The sequence below is a fragment of the Haemaphysalis longicornis genome, unplaced genomic scaffold (genome assembly GCF_048455015.1).
Source record: "Haemaphysalis longicornis isolate Haplotype H1 unplaced genomic scaffold, Haemaphysalis longicornis Haplotype H1 scaffold_12, whole genome shotgun sequence".
NCBI classification, from domain to species: Eukaryota; Metazoa; Arthropoda; class Arachnida; order Ixodida; family Ixodidae; genus Haemaphysalis; species Haemaphysalis longicornis.
Window position 1 is genome coordinate 19,332,978 of NW_027526225.1, and position 16,274 is coordinate 19,349,251.

A 16,274-nucleotide genomic window follows, 5' to 3' on the forward strand; every position below is an offset into this window, starting at 1 on the left:
GCGCCGTACGCATCTGCTCAGATGACAGTGCACTGAAACGTGAATTAGGAACGATTCGCCGCGAACTAATCGCCAATGGCTATCCTAAGCGACTTATTTGCCGAACCAAGAATAAGGTACTACAGCCAAGAATGGCCAACAACAGGACATTATGAGCACGCGCAGCCATCCCCTACGTCCCAGGAAAGAGCGAAGCATTGTCGCACGTCTTTTCAAAATACGGCATGCGCATTGCCCATGTACCGACCAGCGAGCTCCGCGACGACTGAAAGAGCACCAACGTGATGTAAGAAATCATAATCACATGACAAATGCCATTGCGGAGCACGCGCACAAACATTCCCACAAGATTGACTGGGAGAACACCACAATTTTAGCTAAGGAAAACAACACATCATCTCGGCGTCTGCTAGAGTCACTTTTTATCCAATCAATGCCAGCCGCAATGAACCGGACGGATGGGACTTTGCCTCCCGTCTACGCATGCTCTCTACGTCATGTGCTGCCTATATATTGACGACGACGGCTTGTCTTACGTAGTGAACGAGGGACCCGTATGTGGTTCCGAAACGTCAATATATTTTTATTCTTGGTCAGTGTTCGCTTTTCTTTTGCAAGTTATTATATGGTCTTCCCTATTACAGACGCGCTGCTTCTGTGAAACGTCACTCTGCCACACATCATCATTACTGTGGTAGAGAACCAAACCTGCCTTCCCTTTCAGTTTTTCAACTTCAGTTTCACACCTCAAGTCCTTCCCAAGGGGATTTCGCTTGCAATGCTGTGCCCTTTCTGGCATGATTGCTAGCACTCCTGCAGTGCAGGCGTCCCATCAAGCACCATCAATCAAGGCAGTGGCTGCTTCAGACCTCCCACCGGATCATACCGCCGATCTCCCTCGTCTTCTGGATTCCTGCAAGGACATCTTCGACTTAGACAACCATCCACCAACCCAAGCTTCTGCAGTCACCCATCATATCAACACCAACGATGCTTCACCAGTGTACAAGTGGACCTATTGCGTATCACTTGCTGAACGACTCGTCATCCAAAAGGTAAAAAAAAAATGCTCAGTAAGGATACAGTCGAACCATCTTCCAGTCTGTGAGTTCCTCCAGTCGTGTTGGTCAGAGAAAAACATGGGACGTAGTGCTTCTAGATGGATTATGCAAACTTAACTATTATGAAGGAAGGCCTTATACAGTGGGATCTCATTGATACAATTCTGCATAATACGTTTTTCTTTTCATTCCAAGCCAAAATCCCTTAGAAATAATGCATTTTCATGCATTTGATACGATCACATTTTTGCTAAAAATTGGATGGCACGACCACGAAAGTGAACCTTGACCATTTTTAGAAACCTTACATTTATTCTTCGGTATACTAGCTCAAACCCCATGTCAACAACCCATGACCTGCATGGCAGCGCCGGTTCTGCGACAAAAACACTGCTGCCGGGCGTGGGCGCTCTGTTCAATGAGGATGATATGTGAGGCGAGGCACTGTGCCATCTAGTGAGACATATCATAATCACAGAGTTTCTCAGTTTGATCATAATCGAGGAAGAAGGTTCCAATGCTCTTGGCAGGCGGCGACTTCCCTCCCCAACTTCTCGCCATGCTCTGTGCTTCCCGCTCCGTTCTTTGTTCTCTTTCTGCACTGTTCCTGTGTTCGGTGGTGTTGCTTATGAGGCTATTTTTGTTCTTGTTCTTCTTAGGCTGCCTTGTTGCTGTGCGGGGTGTGCTGCCAGGCTTGTGGCAATGTCGAGGAAACGGAAGGCACTCAGTATAAAAAGAAAAAGTGGAAATTGTACAGAAATTGGAAGAAAACCCGAAGAGGAAATGCGTGGATTTGGCACACAAGCTCGGTTTGCCAGTGTCAACGCTCAACACTATTGCCGGTCAGCATGAGGAACTTCAAAAGAATGTGCAAGTTTCCGGCCCTGATGCGAAACAAGCACAAGGTGCGAAGCATGACCAAATGGAAGACATCCTGCTCACATGGTGGGAGGAAGTTAGAGCGGCAGGATGAACGCCGATAGGTCAGTACTACGCGAAAAAGTTGACAACACTGCGCTCTCCTTGGGCATTGAGGACTCCAAAGCGTCTGGTGGCTGGCTTCACCAATTCAAGGCATAACGTGAAGTGTCATACAGAACAGCATCCGCGCAAGTGAAAAATACCAGCAGTTTTTTTTTTTTTTTTTTTTACATTTCCGGAGAATTTTCTCCCAGACTTCGAAAAGAAAGTGCAGCACAAATTTACCAGCTACTCCACTGTTGCTCAATAAAATTGAGTTGCTGACGGAGAATGCAGATTTTTCTCTTTTTTTTAACAAACTCTTTGGATAAAACGATTTTCACATAATGCTTTTTATTTCCCGGTTCCCATGAAAAACGTATCAACGAGATTTCACTGTACATGATACATAGAAAAGATGTGGCTGGCAACTTGTGAAGGGAGGTAACTTCGTGCAACCAAAGCCTGATTAGTCATGCTAATTCCTCCTATATTTCAATATGGTCTAACACCAGGTACCCCACTTCGGCAGAGCCAGTGGGGAACATTTCAACACTACTGTCACTGTGTACTGCAGAACGAACATCCATCGCGCATTTAAAAACCCTGCATACGAAGCTGCATCGCGCAAAGTTGTTCTATGGCCACTGAATGTCCTCGCTGAATGTCAAGGAAGCGTCCTCACCGACGCGCTTTGGCGTCGTCTATCAGCGGATTCGTATGTATACAAGCGTTTACAGCAAGAACGGTAAATATATTACTACGCCCTTCAAGCACATGTCGGCAAAATGCGATTACTTCGCCGCGTTCGCAGGATTGAGCCGCACAGTACAGAACACAGTCGTAGCATACTAGCAGGAATGAACGCACCGTACGGCTTCTTCCACGTTTCGTCACCCCGTGACTACAGTTTACCTCAACACCAATTTATAACGCACGCCCTTAAAGAGCTTACACTCTAAAAAGCGCTACAACCTTTCTGGTAACCTTGAGTGAATGTAAAAGCGTAGCCACCGCGCACATCACGTCGTAGCTAGCGCCGACTTCAATGCGAACGCGGTCGTCGACGCGGCTACGTGAACGTACCGCTGACAGCCTCAAAGAAAGTGTATTTGGGGGCTCTAGAACAACGTATTTAAATTTAGCCCATGTTTGCGAATAACAAATGATTCCTTGAGTGCTTTAGTTACATTGTCATTCAGAATGTGCCTAGCCAGTTATATCCAACATGCGGAGAGCGCACGGCGTTTGCAGTACACGGACAGGTATATAATTACCCGTCCCTCTTGACACCAGCCCTTAAAAAATATCTTACCTTTCGTTTATGACGCAAAAAGATGCCGAGGAGAAAGCAGCAGGTTTCGTTATCTACAAGAAATCGATGCTGGCTTGCGCTTTGAAACTCGTACACAAAAGCAAGTGGCTTCGGCTTGACGTGGCTTGACCAGTGTTGCTTTTGCCTTGCGCAAAATTAAATCACTAAAATCCTCTGTTACACAACTTTTATACTCTGTTACCTCCGCAAATAACAGAACACGAGCGGCTGTATTTAGCCGGTCGTGTGACAGAGTTATTTAGTTAGTTGAATAAAGTTTGCACAAGGCAAAAGCAACACTGGTCAAGCCACGTCAAGCCGAAGCCACTTTCCTGTTGTGTACGAGTCGGTACGAGTTTCAAAGCGCAAGCCAGCATCGATTTCTTGTAGATACCGAAACCTGCTGCTTTCTCCTCGGCATCTTTTTGCGTCATAAACGAAAGGTAAGACATTTTTTAAGGGCTGGTGTCAAGAGGAACGGGTAATTATATACCTGTCCGTGTACTGCAAACGCCGTGCGCTCTCCGTATGTTGGCATGGGCGTCCGGAAGGGGGGGCAAAGGGGGGCAACTGCCCCCCCTTGGAAATTCGGATATTTTTATGCACTACAAAAAAGCTGCACAGCTTGGTTAGCCCATAATGAAATAACTTTGCCCTGAAGGACGGAAGAGAGGAGAGAACGACACCGACGTTGTCTGCTTTGTCCCGTCCTTAGCGCAATGTTTTTTTTTTTAAATTATGTACGTGAACCAACTAGCGCGACAATCCACACTACTCAAATGATTAGCACATTCAGGTCCTGCGTATCCGTATGGAACGCCCTTCAGGACTGCGGTCAACATTGCACTTTAGACACTGACTAACATTGCCGGTCATGTGACGGCAGTGAAACAGACCACCTGTGCTGGCTATTGAAGGTAGCGAACAATTCTGAAAGGTTTGACGTTTTTTTTTGTTTTTCAAAACTCTAGATTTATGCAGCCTTACCGCAAGAACTTCAGTTTTCGGACAAAGTTGCAGCTATATCTAGCAAAAAATCTTCATCGTTACACCTAGTAGGGAGAGCGTAACATCCTTGTACACCGTTTCCTTCGAAATTGCGAAATGTCGGCACCACCCAAGCCCAGACACAAAACCTATAAATCAGCCCCTCAAAACGCTTGTGCATGGCCAGTAGTATCTTTATTGTGAGAGTCATTTCAACAGACTTCATCACACGTGTCATCTCGCAATTTGGCCAGAAAAACCCGAGGCGCCTGCAGCTGCTATTCAAGGAAGATTGACGGAGTGCAGTTCTATGTATGTGAATGTATTGTGCTGTGTGCTGGTGATCATTTGGCGTGAGTCGAGAACCCTCACGCAGCGAGACTGGCCACTCTTTACAAAGTGACAGTAACTCTTCGCATTTTCTTTATTGACTTTATTTCTTTGTTCGGTAATAAAATCCAATGTATATCCTCCAAGTCTGGTTCTAATTCGCCGTTTTTGCTTTGTGTAAATACAAATAGCGCCTTTTTGGTGCTATTCAACCTTACCCCCCCCCCCCCCCCCCCCCCGCTAATGGATGCCCCCCCTTGCAAAAAGTTCTGCGGACACCCTTGTATGTTGGACATAACTGGCTAGGCACATTCTGAATGACAGTGTAACTAAAGCACTCAAGGAATCATTTGTTATTCGCAAACATGGGCTAAATTTAAATACGTTGTTCTAGAGCCCCCAAATACACTTTCCTTGAGGCTGTCAGCGGTACGCTCACGTAGCCGCGTCGACGACCGCGTTCGCATTGAAGACGGCGCTAGCTACGACGTGATGTGCGCGGTGGCTACGCTTTTACATTCACTAAAGGTTACCAGAAAGGTTGTAGCGCTTTTTAGAGTGGAAGCTCTTTAAGGGCGTGCGTTATAAATTGGTGTTGAGGTAAACTGTAGTCACGGGGTGACGAAACGTGGAAGAAGCCGTACGATGCGTTCATTCCTGCTAGTATGCTACGACTGTGTTCTCTACTGTGCGGCTCAATCCTGCGAACGCGGCGAAGTAATCGCATTTTGTCGACATATGCTTGAAGGGCGTAGTAATATATTTACCGTTCTTGCTGTAAACGCTTGTATACATACGAATCCGCTGATAGACGACGCCAAAGCGCGTCGGTGAGGACGCTTCCTTGACATTCAGCGAGGACATTCAGTGGCCATAGAACAACTTTGCGCGATGCAGCTTCGTATGCAGGGTTTTTAAATGCGCGATGGATGTTCGTGCTGCAGTACACAGTGACAGTAGTGTTGAAATGTTCCCCACTGGCTCTGCCGAAGTGGGGTAGCTGGTGTTAGACCATATTGAAATATAGGAGGAATTAGCATGACTAATCAGGCTTTGGTTGCACGAAGTTACCTCCCTTCACAAGTTGCCAGCCACATCTTGTCTATGTATCATGTACAGTGAAATCTCGTTGATACGTTTTTCAGGGGAACCGGGAAATAAAAAGCATTATGTGAAAATCGTTTTATCCAAAGAGTTTGTTAAAAAAAAGAGAAAAATCTGCATTCTCCGTCAGCAACTCAATTTTATTGAGCAACAGTGGAGTAGCTGGTAAATTTGTGCTGCACTTTCTTTTCGAAGTCTGGGAGAAAATTCTCCGGAAATGTAAAACAAAAAAAAAAAAAAAGCTGCTGGTATTTTTCACCTGCGCGGATGCTGTTCTGTATGACACTTCACATTGTGCCTTGAATTGGTGAAGCCAGCCACCAGACGCTTTGGAGTCCTCAATGCCCAAGGAGAGCGCAGTGTTGTCAACTTTTTCGCGTAGTACTGACCTATCGGCGTTCATCCTGCCGCTCTAACTTCCTCCCACCATGTGAGCAGGATGTCTTCCATTTGGTCATGCTTCGCACCTTGTGCTTGTTTCGCATCAGGGCCGGAAACTTGCACATTCTTTTGAAGTTCCTCTTGCTGACCGGCAATAGTGTTGAGCGTTGACACTGGCAAACCGAGCTTGTGTGCCAAATCCACGCATTTCCTCTTCGGGTTTTCTTCCAATTTCTGTACAATTTCCACTTTTTCTTTTTATACTGAGTGCCTTCCGTTTCCTCGACATTGCCACAAGCCTGGCAGCACACCCCGCACAGCAACAAGGCAGCCTAAGAAGAACAAGAACAAAAATAGCCTCATAAGCAACACCACCGAACACAGGAACAGCGCAGAAAGAGAACAAAGAACGGAGCGGGAAGCACAGAGCATGGCGAGAAGTTGGGGAGGGAAGTCGCCGCCTGCCAAGAGCATTGGAACCTTCTTCCTCGATTATGATCAAACTGAGAAACTCTGTGATTATGATATGTTTCACTAGATGGCACAGTGCCTCGCCTCACATATCATCCTCATTGAACAGAGCGCCCACGCCCGGCAGCAGTGTTTTTGTCGCAGAACCGGCGCTGCCATGCAGGTCATGGGTTGTTGACATGGGGTTTGAGCTAGTATACCGAAGAATAAATGTAAGGTTTCTAAAAATGGTCAAGGTTCACTTTCGTGGTCGTGCCATCCAATTTTTAGCAAAAATGTGATCGTATCAAATGGACGAAAATGCATTATTTCTAAGGGATTTTGGCTTGGAATGAAAAGAAAAACGTATTATGCAGAATTGTATCAATGAGATCCCACTGTATAAGGCCTTCCTTCATAATAGTTAAGTTTGCATAATCCATCTAGAAGCACTACGTCCCATGTTTTTCTCTGACCAACACGACTGGAGGCACCCACAGACTGGAAGATGGTTCGACTGTATCCTTACTGAGCATTTTTTTTTTTTACCTTTTGGATGACGAGTCGTTCAGCAAGTGATACGCAATAGGTCCACTTGTACACTGGTGAAGCATCGTTGGTGTTGATATGATGGGTGACTGCAGAAGCTTGGGTTGGTGGATGGTTGTCTAAGTCGAAGATGTCCTTGCAGGAATCCAGAAGACGAGGGAGATCGGCGGTATGATCCGGTGGGAGGTCTGAAGCAGCCACTGCCTTGATTGATGGTGCTTGATGGGACGCCTGCACTGCAGGAGGTAAATCTGCAGGAGTGCTAGCATTCATGCCAGAAAGGGCACAGCATTGCAAGCGAAATCCCCTTGGGAAGGACTTGAGGTGTGAAACTGAAGTTGAAAAACTGAAAGGGAAGGCAGGTTTGGTTCTCTACCACAGTAATGATGATGTGTGGCAGAGTGACGTTTCACAGAAGCAGCGCGTCTGTAATAGGGAAGACCATATAATAACTTGCAAAAGAAAAGCGAACACTGACCAAGAATAAAAATATATTGACGTTTCGGAACCACATACGGGTCCCTTGTTCACTACGTAAGACAAGCCGTCGTCGTCAATATATAGGCAGCACATGACGTAGAGAGCATGCGTAGACGGGAGGCAAAGTCCCATCCGTCCGGTTTATTGCGGCTGGCATTGATTAGATAAAAAGTGACTCTAGCAGACGCCGAGATGATGTGTTGTTTTCCTTAGCTAAAATTGTGGTGTTCTCCCAGTCAATCTTGTGGGAATGTTTGTGCGCGTGCTCCGCAATGGCATTTGTCATGTGATTATGATTTCTTACATCACGTTGGTGCTCTTTCAGTCGTCGCGGAGCTCGCTGGTCGGTACATGGGCAATGCGCATGCCGTATTTTGAAAAGACGTGCGACAATGCTTCGCTCTTTCCTGGGACGTAGGGGATGGCTGCGCGTGCTCATAATGTCCTGTTGTTGGCCATTCTTGGCTGTAGTACCTTATTCTTGGTTCGGCAAATAAGTCGCTTAGGATAGCCATTGGCGATTAGTTCGCGGCGAATCGTTCCTAATTCACGTTTCAGTGCACTGTCATCTGAGCAGATGCGTACGGCGCGCTTTATCAAGGACGACACAACGGATGTCTTGTGGCCGAGAGGGTGGCAAGATTCAAAACTGGAGTAACGACCCGTGTGTGTGCGCTTCCTGTACACTGAGAAGGAGAGAGCGCCCGCATCGCGGCGAACAAGAACATCCAAAAAAGGGAAGCATGTTGCCTTGCTCGAACTCCACGGTGAACTGTATATGCACATTCTGGGCGTTGAGGCTGTCCAGAAGACATGGGACATCTTGCTTTTTTAAAATACAAAAACAGTCGTCGACATAGCGGCAGAAAAACCTCGGTGCCGGTGTGAAGGTTGCCAATACCTTCCCCTCTAAAGCCTCCATAACTAGATTGGCCGTAGTAACTGATATGGACGCACCCATTGCCGTGCCATGGGTCTGCTGATAGGGGCTTCCCCCGTAAGAAAAATAGGTGTTGCTCAGACAAAACATAAGCAACTCACAGAGCCCGGGGATGTGAAAGGGAGTGCAATCGGGAAGACTAATGTCCGCGTTTAGTGCTTCTTCGCACGTGGCTACTGCCAGATCCACTGGGACACTAGTGAAAAGAAACTTGACGTCGAACGAAACCATGACGTCGTCTTCAGTTAGAGTTACATCCTTCAGCTTCGAAACAAAAGAGGACGAGTTTCCGACGTGCGTGGGCGTCTTACCGGCTAGAGGGTTCAACACTTGGTGAAGGTGGTATACTCGTAATAGGATGTGGGAGCCGTGTTAGGCAGTCAAGTTAACTGTGGGGCAATACAGTGAGCTTTCGCTTGTTTCTTTCTTTATTTGGTACCCACAGCGCCTTTTGGCATTACAGTGGGGGGGAATGACAAAAAGAAATGCATCCACTAGTTACGTTGATAACCAAAGAAACATTTTCCAGAGGCTGCGAGGCCCTTTTCAAGATGTTTAAATGGTCTGCACTCTGTAATGATGCCGTCTGTGGTGGTGCAGTCCTTATAAACAAGCAGGTTGAAAGTGCCATCAGCAATTCCTTTCTGCACATGGCCTACTTTGCCAGTTTCTGACGTGTCGGCATCTATCTTGTGACACAGAGCAACACCATCCTGAATATAGGCGACGGACGACTCCATCGAGGTTTTGGCATGGGAAGAAAGTTCCTTCGCGGCTAGTTGGTGGCCAACAAGCTTTCCGAACAGCTCACGTAATGTCAATTTGCAGGTTTCCCAGCTTGTCAGGTCTGCTTCGTGTGTCTCAAACCAACAATAGTCTGGCTGGGCCCTTGAGATAAAATATTACGTTGGCCAGCACCAAGGTTGCGTCCCATCTGTTATGAGCGCTCGCACTCGTAGGTGCTTATCCAGTCATCAACGTCAGTGCCGCAGAAGGTGCTGCGGTCGCAGGGATGGGAGACGACCATAAGTGGCATGGTCGGCCAGAGGGCTCCATCGAGTGCGAAAATTTCTGTGCCGACCTGGCGTCCACTGCACAGCTCCGTGTTTGAGATAGCAGATGTTGCAATGCAAGAGAACCAGGATAGGGCACGCTGCGCAAGCTTCATCTTCACAGCACACAAATGAGGTTACTGTGCGAGCAGTAATCCAGGCTGGTGCTCTGCTTTCAGCATTGACGCTGGAAACCTTTTCTACTCCCTTCCGCATGAACAAGTTTTGGTCTCTGTGAAAGAGTGTATCACCGTCTACAACGGCGAGGTTAAGTTTATGCAAAGTTGCGGGATTTCCGTGGAATCCTTTTTGGAGCTTCTGCGTTTCTACTTAGCATCAAGTATTGTAGGATGGTGTGACAGTGTATTTGTGCAGAGATCTGGAATATGTAGACGTTCTAAAGTTCCTCACCTTGTTAGTGACATTTTCTTGGCTCATGTTGACCGTGTATTGGAACGTGACTTGGAGGGTTTGGCAATTGAAATTTTCATGTATGTTGACGATTACCTAGTACTTTGTGGAAACTATGACCCTACAAGAAAAATGGTAGACATTTTAAAAGCATTCAAACGTCACGCATTTAGGCTGACCTTTGTGTCCAAGGCGCTGAACGAAAGAACAATCCAGTTTTTGGACCTGTTGTTAAAATTCGAGCAGAATCATGTATGTTGGCTCTATAGCCCGCGATCGAAGAAGCCTTTACTGAACTCTTCATCAGCACGTTCTGGGATTGCAAAATATGGGATTGTTGTCAACTGCCTCAGGTCAGCCATCTTGTTTTGTTTTCAGTGTTGTTTTCACCTAATTGAGTCTAGCTTTGGTGAACAGTTAGTTGGACCCAAAAATGCTGGCTACGGTGACGAAGTCATTGGGTCGGCCCATCTTCAGTTGTTGGATTTGGTGAAGAAAACTTGTCTCCTGCTTGTGATGTTGTGAAGGAAAAGATAGTTGTAATCTCGTACCTGCACGAGGTATCTCACCGCTTGAAAGAAGTGGGGAGCAGATATAACATCAATGTGGTGTTTTCAGCCAAAATTAAGTTGAAGTGCATCTGTCCCGCCATCGCAAAAAGAATATTAGTAATAAGGGCCGAGCAAACAGCTGTGGTGTGAAACATGAGAAACAGTTTGTTCCTTGTAGATTAAATGTGGTTTATTGCATTCCTTTCAATTGTGGTCGCTTTGATGTTGGCCAGTTCACTGAGTGCCTTCTGGCCCTCTTCCCACCCATTGCAAAGATTGTGGTTGTACGCTTTTCCTTCATGATACAACGGTACTGTTCTCGCACGATGAAGAAAAGGTGAGGGAAGTATAGTAGAAGCACATAAAATTCGAAAAATGTCTGACTCGTGTGTTAGCGCTCGTCTTTAGCACTTTTAGATGCATAATTGGCGTATCTTGAAGAGAGCAGTACTTGAGAGCTGTACAGTTGCTTATAGTGGGTTCATGTGTCATGTTTTTATCATTTTTTTATACCTTCGATGGCTTTATATTTGTCTCTTCAATAAAAATTCGGTTTTGGTTCAGTGGTTGTCCAGTGTTATCCTCCTTTTTGTCCCGTTATTTGTGCGCTGCGAAGATGAATCTACACCAATTAGCCCGGTTTTCCACGCTACTTCAGTCTGCAACCACTATCAATGATGTTACGTGGCGCGGAGAAATTACAGGTTTTTTACAAAAAAGTCCACAGCATCGGCTCAATGGTAAAGCGGTGCTAGAGTAGCGAACTGTTCAACTTTGGTAACGTCATTTTTCGCTCGTGAGTCATTTAATTTGCATTCGTTCTCGTCGTCCAATGAGGATTACTGCACGACAACACCTACACGGCACGTCCAAAGCATCAAACAGATTGGTATTTCAGATACTTGGCTCCTAACTTATGGTAATATTAAGGCGAAGCAGCATGTACAAGGCGTGCAAGGCAGCAGCCTGACTTCTGGCCATTGTTGGTCTAAAGGAGCAACTAAGTATACTTGTGCATGAAGGATATGCTAACCAGGCATTGACGATTTACAAAGTGACACTGTGTTTATTCAAAGAGGTCGTTCTTTAGCGCGTGTTGTTATAAGGTCTTTCCCACTTCTCTTGTTTTTAATAAAGTGCTGTTTTGCCGCTTTGCGCTGAAATCAGTTTTCAACTCTTGAGGATTTGTGCCTAGTCAAGTAATGGCTCCAACTTGTCTCTGAGCAGCAGCCGCAGTTCCTAAAGCATTGTGCAGCTGAGCCCAAGGACTTTTTTCTTTTCCTTTTTTTTTTTCTTTTAGTGAAGGCAAAAAGAAAAAAATCGAAAACGCCCGTGTGTGGAGATTTAAGTGCGAGGTAAGATACCCAAATGTCAGGATTAACGTGTATCGAACCTAGCACTGTGTCACGCTTCATAGCCCAAGAGTGGCCTCGGCAACTACAACCCCCGAAATAGAATCTTTTTCCACTTTGTTTTTGCAGCAGTGGTGCGGTGAGTTGGGCTCAGTCTAGTGCCCCCTCATATAATTCCTGACTGATAAACCGACCCAGTTGTCCTGTATGGCCATTGCGTGACAGCTGTTCTGTCAGGTACACTGTAAGCACCTGCTTAGCTATTGGGAAAGGTTGTTAACGAGATCAGAGATCAAAGCAGTCTAGCTCAGAACTTTAATCCTACTAGTGTAAGCCATTATTTGGCCTTGTACAAATTCTCAAAAAAGTCAAAAATACCGTTTGGTGTGAAGGGACTAAAGCAGGTTTTAGACACAAGACTGCATCAGCAAAGGATCTCTGGTGTCACGTAGAAAAAAAATTCAGAATAAGCAGTTAGAATAGTTCAAAAGCAGGCTAAACTAACTTTTGTGTACATATTAATGTAGCCATATATGGGACAAAATACACCATCAATTGTGAATTTAGATTCACCTGATGTTTGCGGTGTGGTTGTAAAAGGAAGCGTTTATTTGTTTCTTTTGGTGTTGCAGGTGCTGACTGAGAAATTGTGGAAAGTTTTGAGCCAAGATGTTCCTGGCCTAAACCGTGATGGGCACGTAAAATGTTGTATATATATTTGAGGTTATAAAGCATTTAATAAAGAATTTTCGAGCTTTGGGACTTGGTTTCTGCTGTTTCATATGCCCATACATTGCAACATGTAATCTATATTCAAATCTGTAGTGTTATTAAAAAATTGTTTTCAGCAGACAGATTTACTATTCACTACGTCACTTTTTCATGATCAGTTCATTAGCATGTGTTGCGGTTTTTTTTTTTTAGCAATTGATGCAGAACTAGCACACGTACTAGGTAAATATTTATAAGGCTTAATGTTATGTTTCAGTTTTTAGTCAATTTGAGAACCCGTATTTGCTGTAAACTTAAGTGCTTTTGTGATCACATGCCTTGAAGCATGCTCCAGCGTAAGAATACTGGATACCAAAGCCCCTTGTAGCTTGTTTTGGTCAGTGTGTGTGGACAAACGCAAGTCATCAGTGGAGGCTTCATAGTCCAACTCGCAAATAAATGTGGGTGCTAGCACCATTGGAGCTTGCAAGCAAAAAAGAAAAAGACCCGTGAACACACGATCGCGAAGAGGAGCCGGTGCAAAGGTAGTCCTGCGTGTCAGAGGCGAAGATCAGAGAAGGAGTATTTGACAGTTGTAATTCTGCCTGAGCAAAACTTTAGTGCCAACTGCCGTTTCGTCTGGACGGAGCGCTAGATACGATAAAGAAAAAAAACAAAACAAGCAACCCGGTTGTTTGTGCGATCGCATAAGAAGCAGCAGGGCACAGAGTGCAACCATCGTGACAAGGTTGAAAGCAATCGTCAGAAAATCTGAGTACCAACATGTTCAAGGTGGGCTACAAGTGATTATACTTATCGCGTATTCCCAGCGTGACTTAGGCCCAACTTTATGGGGCATTAGGCTAAATTTCTATTTGTCAAACTCCAGGAATTCATTCATAATAAAGGTTGACTTTCACAGCGGCGGCCGATCACAGGGTGAACTGTGGATGCACGCTTGCGTAGCAACCGTTCACGCGACGATTTGCGAATGCTTCACTGCGATTGCAAAACAGCATGGATTACAAAGTATTTATTACCTAGAACACTGTTGCAGCGTAAAACTTAATCAGACGACCCGGTTGAAGCACTTCGAAATGCACAGCGGTGGGTATCACAAGCGGACGCGAAATCCAACACAGACACAGTTGAAGCACTTTTAACTTCATTAAAATGCACAGATCTAGGAGTGTGGTTGAATAACAGCGCAGCCGTCCCAGAAAGCGAAATCCAACGCGCGAATGAAACACTTGCCGCTTCACATGGAGGAAAGAAATGGGTATTCACTGCCGGCCGGCCGCCGGGCCAAGAGCGGGGAGTGTGTGCGCCGGCAGAACAGCCCCACAACCCTTCGCCTTTCCCTCTCGCACTCCTCCTTTTCCCCCTTTCGTGGGTGAGGCATCGCCGAAACCGGAATACGCGGCGGCGCGCCGCTGTGCCGGTTCGCTTCGCGTTCCGTCCGCGTGAGGGCGCTCGCTCGTCGGCTCCGCATTCCGACGCTCGAGGGCGCTTTCCCAAGCATTTCCCAAGTGAGAGGTACGTAACGTGCGAATGCCAAAGACTTTAACATAGCGCCCCTCCGGATCAAATCGGGTAACTTCGGGTAACTTCGGGCAAACTCGGGCATTCGTACTTTGCCATCTTCCCTCTTACTTGGGAAATGCTTGACTTTTTGCCTAATTTTACGGCGACAGCAGCCGCCACTTTCAAGCTGTTACGTAACATTACGTCACTTTTACGCAGGCTGAAGTTGTCAATGGGACTCTTCGATTTACAGTCTCGGACTCACCACGGACTCCCCGAGAAGCAGTCCATCATTCGATTTTCCCATGTATCCCTATTGCTCGGGGAATCCTCGGACTACCCGCGGACTGTCCGCGGTGAGTCCGAGACTGTAAATCGAAGAGCCCTAATGTGTGACGGGATCGTTCGTTCCCGCCAACTGTTTAAATTACGTCACGCCTTCTGAACCAATCACAGAGAGGGCGTGACACACAAGCCGTATTGTTGTTGAATAGCAAAGACAGGCGTACTTTGTCTTGTCTGCTGCATAGTCAAGTTTTTTATTGCCGGCCAAGAATTACGCGCTTTATGTCCAGGTAAAGAGAAATAAGGCAAGCTTTAGAAGTGGTGTCCGTAAACGTCATGTAACGTGAAAATGACGAAAGCACACACAACCGCTTTGCCAACCGGAAGTACGTGACCAAAATTGAAAGCCAACGAGAAAAGACTTCCGGCGAATCCACAGTTCCCTGTGAATTTGTGTAGTCCAGAATAGGGCCCACAGTTATGCTACTAGTTCACAGTAGTTAGGCTATCGCCGTCGGCGGGCGCGCATGCGTGCTGTCGTCTTTTCATTTACCGCTGGTGCAGCCACACAGCGCTCCGATACGGTCCAGCCACAGCTCCCGTGTTCCAGTTACTTTTGACGGCATCTGTACGTCTTACACTCGACGCATCTTCCGTAAAACTGGTTGCTGTAGCCAAAATCCTAAGAGCATTTTTTTTCATGAATATATGTTTTCGAATGAGCATACCAAACATCTATTTAATGAACTCTCCAGGATAGTCGGCATACTATCTAGCGTGTATTCTGCCACAAAACATAAATTTAGTAATTCATAATTCCCCCTTTTACTCTGCTACTCATTTTTGCCGTGGGGATTGATTGATTGATTTAATCTTTTATTGTAGCAAGGAGGGCGTTTGCCGTATACGGTGGGGAGGGGATGCAAGGAAGGGGATCACTAATAAAGGTCCGTATTCAAAGAGGAGATTAGTGTTATTGTTATGGGGGCCTGAAAGTCTTCACCGGGGTCTGCCCCAGTTAGACTACTCGCGCCAGACCACTCTTAACGGCAAAAGCGGCAATTGTTCGTAATAAAGATGCGTCCAATCCAGTATGTGCTTCATATTGTAGGGTGTCGGGATTAATGTTTGCTAGGCTCTCTGGGCGATGATTGGGAAAGTGTGGGCACGTCCACACTAAATGGTGGAGATCGGATGTGGCGTCAGTGTTGCAGTAGGGGCATCGTGGATGTGTGTTGGGGAATTTTGTCCATTTCTGTGTAATGTGAGGAGTGTAGGCGGCATTTGCGCATAACTTGTTGATGAATACTTCCTCGTATCTGCTGCAGGAGACAATGTTGGCAAGAAGCCCAGGGGGTGTAACCTGTTGGTAACGTTGTCTTTTGCGTTTCTTTAGTCTGAGAAGTAGGAGGGCTGGAGGAGTATGTGTGGAGGCTGAAAGGGGAACGAGGGGAGGCGTAAAGTTCAAACACTCCTGTGCCGCCTCGTGGGCGGACTTATTCCCTGGGCCGGTCTCCTCGTGGCCTAGAATCAAGTCAATTCTGATGTGCACGTTGTAGCTTTTGAGGAGTTCTTTGTGTAAGAATATAGAGTCGCCGAGCGGTTTCAGGGAGAGCGGCTTACGAAGTTCTTGAATTGCTTCGAACGAGTCCGTTAGAATCAGTATTTTGGCTGGTGGTCGGGTATTGAGCTCGCAGCAAATATGATTGAGGGCACCATTGATGGCATGGAGCTCGCCTTCCAGTGCAGTTGCACCATCGTGTCTGAGGGAGAGTTGACCTCCGAGGGATGGGTTATCAGGGCACGTCCATGCTACGCCAATATGCGAAGA

General features: G+C 46.3%; 1 long non-coding RNA gene across 1 annotated transcript; it reads left to right on the forward strand.

Moving 5' to 3' along the window:
* The first annotated feature begins 3,685 nt into the window (after positions 1–3,685).
* On the forward strand, positions 3,686–12,646 carry LOC144161883 (uncharacterized). The gene is made up of 3 exons (XR_013320515.1): positions 3,686–3,779; positions 7,280–7,382; positions 12,556–12,646. It is a non-coding gene; the product is annotated as an uncharacterized LOC144161883 (long non-coding RNA).
* Positions 12,647–16,274: the final 3,628 nt, after the last annotated feature.